This window comes from Camarhynchus parvulus, chromosome 15 (genome assembly GCF_901933205.1).
Source record: "Camarhynchus parvulus chromosome 15, STF_HiC, whole genome shotgun sequence".
In the NCBI taxonomy this organism is placed as follows: Eukaryota; Metazoa; Chordata; class Aves; order Passeriformes; family Thraupidae; genus Camarhynchus; species Camarhynchus parvulus.
In genome coordinates, this window is record NC_044585.1 from 2,683,429 (window position 1) to 2,690,252 (window position 6,824).

Sequence of the window (6,824 nt, forward strand, 5' to 3'; positions counted from 1 at the left end):
GATCAACCACCAAAAGCCCCAAATAAAACCAGTTCCCTGAGGAAGAAAGGTGGGATTAAACACTGTGCTGAGCATTACAATCTGACACTGCAAATGCTGGACCCAGTCCTATCTGCACCCCAGTCACAGGTGCAGGACCTCATAACCTTCACATTAACCTGCACAGAGGTTGCCACCTGCTCTCTTCTCACAACTCATTTTTCCCTTCTCAGTATAGTATCTTAAAGAATCATAAAATTGATTCAGTTGGAAAAGACCTTTGGAGGTCGTTGAGTCCAAACATTAACCCAGCAGTGCCAAACCCACCACTAAACCACGTCCCTGAGTGCCACAGCTGCACCTCTTTTCCATAATTCCAGGGATGGTGACTCAACCACTGCCCTGGGTGTCCTGTTCAATGCTTTACAACCCACTCCTGCTGGCCACACTGTGGCATATACAAGCCAGGATGCCACTGGCCTTTTCCACTCAGCAGCTTTCCAGCTGCTCTTCCCCAAGCCTGGAGTCATGTTTGGGATTGTTGTGACCCAGGTGCAGAACTTGGCACTTGTTGGACCTCAAACAATTGTCCTTGGACCATTAAATCCAGCCTGTCCAAACCCTTCTGCAGAGCCTTCCTTCCCTCCAGCAGATCAACATTCCCACCCAGCTCGGTGTCACCTGTGAATTCAGCTGAGGATGCCCTCAGTCCCCTCATCCACATGATCAATAAAGACATTAAACAGAACTGGCCCCACTACTGAGCCCTGGGGAACCCACCAGTGACAGCCCCAGCTGCTGCAGCTCCATTTACCATCATCTCCAGGCTCAGCCCTTCCTTTCCTTCCCTGCTATGGAAGAGATGGTATTAATTTTTTCTTTTCCTTCCAAAATACCTTTCAGAAAAAATGGGAAGTATTTCAGATGTCAGCAAGATCTGCTTAAACTCTCACAGTCTAAGCAGAGCAGCACTCTGCTGTGTGCCAAGAAGAAAACTCGGGCACAAAGCATTTAAATGAAGGCTTGGAGCTGCCTGGTGAGCCAGTGCAAATCTCCAAAGAGGGAGCAGTGCTGCTGAACATTTGGTCTTTGGCTCTGAGCACCGTCCCCCTAGGGCTCTGCATCAAGGCATATTCACAGCTTTTCCATACCAGCAGCACTCCCCTAAAATGAGGTGAGACCCTCAGTGTGTAGTGCACCCCTGCCACAGCTCTTCCTGCAGAGCCCCTGGCTCAGCCCCAGTTTCCAGCCCTGCTCAAAGCTGTGCTTTCAGTCTGAGCTCTGCTACCCAGCAGGACAGGGATGAGAAATTCAGCCCCTTGCAGGGGAATTCTGTGCCAATCTCTGGCCATGCCACCTGCCAGTTGGCAGCTCCAGGATCTGGACATAAAGCAGGAAACACACTGGTTCAGCTCAGCAGCTGTGGCATGCATGTTTATTCCTCTGTATGCACTTGATTGCTTTGCCACAGAAAGCTCCCCATGGAGAACTGGTTGTGAATAAATATGTGAAAATGCAAATTACAAAGTCCTGCCACTGCTTCTTGGATGAACTCTGATGGGCTCTAACTTAGCAGAAACAATCCCAGCACACCCAGCTGCTCCCTGCCAGCTGCTGATCCCATGGATAGGAGAGGGGCTCTGGGCAGCACAGTGCATCCAGCTCATCCCAAAGCTGGGAAGAGCTCCTGGGACCCCTACAGATGAGGTGCATGCTCAAGGAGCAGACTCAGAAGCCCCCAGTCTGCAGTTTTCATAAAAGCTGAGTTCACCAACCAGAGAGGATGACACAACTGAAATGAGCCTTTCCTTGCACTGAATGGGAAGGCTCAGGGCTCTCAAAGGGTATTAAAGGGATGAGCTGCTAATTCAGGTCTCCTCACAGATAGCCAGAGGGACCAGCTTAGTTATGATGCTAAATCAGGGGACACCTGCCCTGCAGTGAGCCTGTCTCCTGTCAGGTGACACAGCAGACTCAGTACTCTCCTCAGGAGGCCCTTGCTGTAATCTCAGGTATTTAGAGCAGCACTCAGTACCAAGACTCAGACACCAGCCTCTGTCCCCATCATTTCCAGTTTGCCAGCCTCCCTCTGTGTGCAGGCTGCAGATGGTAGCCTGGGATGGGACCTGGAAGCTGCAGCTGCACAGGTGGTACCACAGCCCCTTCCCCACCCCCAGCAGGTGATCAGTCTCACCACAGCTCTGTGAGACATTTGAGCACACTGTTCAGCAGCAGTCTGATGGAAGGTCACCAGGTGTAAAGCTCCCCCTTGAAGATGCTGGTGAGCACTGTCAGCTGGGGCTCCACGGGGCTCAGGCAGCAGCAGAGGGCAGCCCAGCCACATGTGGAGATAACGAGCAACACCACAGCTAAAGAGGCCATTGGTGCCTGGGAGGGAAGGAACAGTTACTCCCACAGAAAAGCATTTGTTCTCTCCCTACCTAGGATGACAACACTTTCTTTGCAACTCCATCCTGTATTTTACCTCAGCTTCTGACCACAAAACCCAGGTAAGCATCTTGGCATGCTCCAGGCAGCAATGTGCTGAGCACTGAGCTCAGCAAAAGCCTCCCTCACTTCAGTGACTCTGCCTAAATAAGTGGTAATTATTTTGTTGAGGTAAGGATGCAAAAAGCAGCTGGAAGCACAGGCTTGTCTAATCTATTTTTTATTTCACACACTTCAAAACCTGTCAAGGCCCTTTTCTTTTGCACTGCCAAGGCTCTTTTCTCAACTTATAATTCATTTCTCATCACAAGCACTAGGAAGATAAAGGAGTTTGCACTGTTTGGGGCAGGCTGACAAGCTCCTTAGTGGACGGCTGCTGACAAAGATGTCAAAAATATAAATTGTTTCATCTTAAGAAAATAAACAAGAGAAGATTAAACATTGCCTTTAGAGATTGCTCTGCTCCTTACCAGAGGATGTGACTCAAAGCTTGGAAGAGGCAAAGTGCCTCAATACAAACTCATATGCAGTCCCTGCATGAAAAAGCCTCCAAGGACAGCTGGCAGGAAGCCCAGCCACCCCAGCTGGGGACATTAGCCATAGATAAGAGAACCTGGTTTACAGTGTACTGGCCTTAAGCAGGTGCTCTCAGCGTAGATGCAGTAGCTGGTTTAAGGCTGCCAAGGGGCACTTCAGAAAACAAAACAGGAATACTGCTGGCTGAGGCCAGTGCTCCAGAAGGCCACGACTGCCTCTTGAGGCACTTTGAGACACCAAGTACTTGGCTGTGACCCTCTGCTGCTCCTCTCAGATCTGACAGGATCCCAGTTCAGTGAGGCTGATTCAAAACCAGAACAGCCACTAAACTCAATAACCACATAGGAACTCTTCTTCAGCAGAAGAGATCAGAGGAAAGACAGCTTTTACTCCATTTACTCCTTTTCCCAAAGGCCAGCACTCCCCCTGCTGCATCCTCAAAAGCAAGTGAGCCACAATGGCACTGACATTTCCTCCCACAGGAGCAGCAGGCTCATTCTGCTTGCATGCAGGGTGTGTCACAAAGGTGGAAGAAAGGCCTTTCCTGCTTTCTGATCAGCCAGTTCCTCAGCTTCTGGGAGGTTTATTCCTCCCAGTCCATTTTTGTGTCAATCTGCCCCACACTGGACACAATGATGGGAAGCATTTGAAAAGCTATCAAAAACGACATGGGCTTTATTCAATCTGTGTAATTCCCCTGAAATACATGGTGTCTCAACAACAAAAACATGGCACAAAGTATGGGAAAAAGGCTCTTTCCCAGACTAGCAGAGGCAGCTGTCTTTGAGTTTCAATGTCAGACTTCTGAGCAGAGCTTTGTTCTTGATCCCCTGAAATCTTTTGGTTTGCAGAGCCAACAGTTTGATGTGTGCACCTTTGTCTGAACTCTGCTGCAACTGAAAAACTGAGCAAGTCACAACCCATCCAGTCATTTTACCAACAGTTCTTTGGGGTTTTAGTTTTTCAGAAACTGCAATGGAAAGAGAGCCAAGTGGAGGCCAAAGGAACAGATCTGATGTGTAACCAGATACTCAGAGACAGCAGCCCAGAGTGTCTGCAGGTCCCCTTGCCTGGGTCTCAGCCCTGAACTGGCCCATCCCTCAGCTCCAGTGGAATCCCAGTGTTTTACAGTGTCACTGGCAGCCCCAAAGCTCCTGCTAGCACCGGGCCAGGTGCTCTGGAGCTGGGTGAACGCTTGGCTCTCACAAGCAGGACAGCAGGATGCACCCCCAGAGCTCCTTCCCAAGGTATGCAGCTCAGCCAGGGGCTGCAGGGCCAGTAAAAGCCAGGCTCAAATAAAGCCTCAGAGATAAAGTGAGATCTCCTACATGGACTGTCTCAAGAAAAAAACAGAAACTTCAGTATGTCCCATGGTATAAATCTCTGCCTAGGTTTAGAATTAGACTTCATGTATTTGGAGTCCAATTCTGACATGAAAAGCCTCTAATGAGTTCCCTAGAGCTTCATCCACTTCCTCCATGTCAAATTTGGATCATTAACTGGAAAAGAAAAAAGAAAGGTTGCAGTGAAAAGACAAAACAAAGCCAATGCTAACAAGTACCAAGAGAAAAGGAAGAAGCAACATTTCCTCTAAGTGCAGCCACTCCTTGCCCCAGACCACAGCACTTGTGCTGCTACATCCAAGCTGCCCTCAAAAGCATGAGGTGAACAAGACTGCAGGCAAATGACACACTCCTATCTGCTTCTGAGGATGCATCTGAAGTGCCCTTTAATATAGTGCTCTTCAAGGGGAACAACACTGACTTTTGGCTGAGCTTTGCAAAAACAGGCTTGTTGTGGAGCTGTTTCAGACATGAGACAGAAAGGAGCTCATCTGATCATGAAGCAACAAACAGCAACACCTCTTCATCAGAGAAAAGTGAAAATCTCCACGTGCTGGGTATGGTGTCAGGGAAAAAAACTCAATTCACCCTACAGTTTACTTGAGATTTTAGGGGAGTGTAAAGGTATCAATAAACATTCTAAAACGCCACCACATGGGTCTGTGCATTGTCACAGTATCAGCTTCACTGCATGTCTGCTGAGGGCCATCAGCTGCAGTGCTCCAAAACCTCTCTGAGGCTGTGGGCTCCACTCTCTATTAACATTTTAGGCACCAAGGGACAAAATATAAGAAGTTTTGCCTCACAAGCAGTAGCTTGCTCAGGATTAGATGTACCAGCATCTCTCCAGTGAGCTGGAATTAGGGCAAACCCCCACCCACACAACAGATTTTAAGTCCCCAGGAAAGGGAAAATGAAGAACAAATTAAATGCTCACTGCAAGCAGTTCACCAAACAAAAGAACAATGATAGTGTTTTTCTGTAATTCTTTTCATTTCTCCCTGCATAACTACACATCTTCTGGATACAATCTGTTTCTTTGCCAGGGCTTCAGCATTCTCCCTTGAATTAACGATGCTGGAAAATCTCCACTTTTCATAGGCTCTGATAGTCTCTGCTGAGCAGCAGAAGTCTGCACAATACTTGCTTATGCAATGACTGGTCCTGTGCCAGGAATAATAGCCTGTCTACTAGGAACAAGCAACTCACACACAAATACTTTTTAACCCAAATACTTTTCTCATTAAACGTCTGAATTAAGTGGCATAAACCCACCCCAAACCTACTACTCATACTGCACACTAATGTCAGCCCCAACTCCAGGAGGAGTGAAATAATCCCACCCCCTGGTCTGTGAGGAACAGTGACCATGAGCAGGGAACATTGGCACGTTCTTATTCATCACCTCCAAAATACTCTTGACTCTATCAAGAGCTCTCATGACAGGTCTAGGCAACAACAGGACACCTGGAGCAGTCAAAACACAGCTTGACCTGGAAAATACTTGCAGAGAGGCAGTGCTCTGGCTACTTCAGCACACTGCAGTCACCTGGCAGCTCTCCTGTCTGCAGGTGTGAGCAGGTGAAGCCTCCTCTCACTTGTGATCTGCACACACTCACCCATCAGCATTTCTTCAAGGCTGTTCCATGACCATGCTTTTAAAGAGGTATATCTGTATTTCCTTCCAAAGAATCTCTGAAGGCAGGAGGGTCCTGTAAAGTTTTATTTAATGTTGGAGGAGGAAGACCAGGTCTGTCTGAAATCAGTTTGGCTGCAATAAGGTGCAAGTCCAGATCTAAATTTTTGCTTCTGTCAGGATGGAAACAACAAAGATCCCTGGGAGAACTCTTTCCCCCCTTTTGACTCTTGCCTGAGAAATAAACAACTGAACTACTGACACTTTCTTGTAGACCTCAGAATTCCATCCATTGCTACCTTACCAAACCATTGGTCCACTGGGAGATCAGTCTTCCACTCTTGTTCACATTTTACTGGCAAAAGAAATAGGACACATCTATTTTACAGGAAAGCTCACTGTAAAGCTCAAATAGCAAAGAGATACAGACTGGACAGTTATCCTGACTACCAGCAAGAGAAATTCACATTTCCCACTCCATTCTGCTCTTCTAGAAGAGGTTTTTTGAAGAGCATTGAAAAATGAACTAAAGAAAAGTACAACTTTAGAATCAAATACAAGTTAGACATACCTGGAGAGAAGAGCTGCACATGTATGGGATGAAAGCATCTGGTCAGTGAAAGATCCTACAGTTCTATGCAAAGCAATTTTTTTTTTCAAGTGATACTTTCTTCAACTTTTCTCTGATGTTATGCCTTGTTTTCATACAAGAGCACAAGTGTGCTTTTGACCCTGGAAGACCAGGTGAATTTCCACCTGCACCTCTCCACACACCATTTTGGACACCTACAGCACAGATTCCCTGTCCCACCAGTACTTCAAAGGCACCTGCAGCACTGGTGTTATCAAAGGGGCAAGTTTGGAACAAGGCTTTAGTTCAG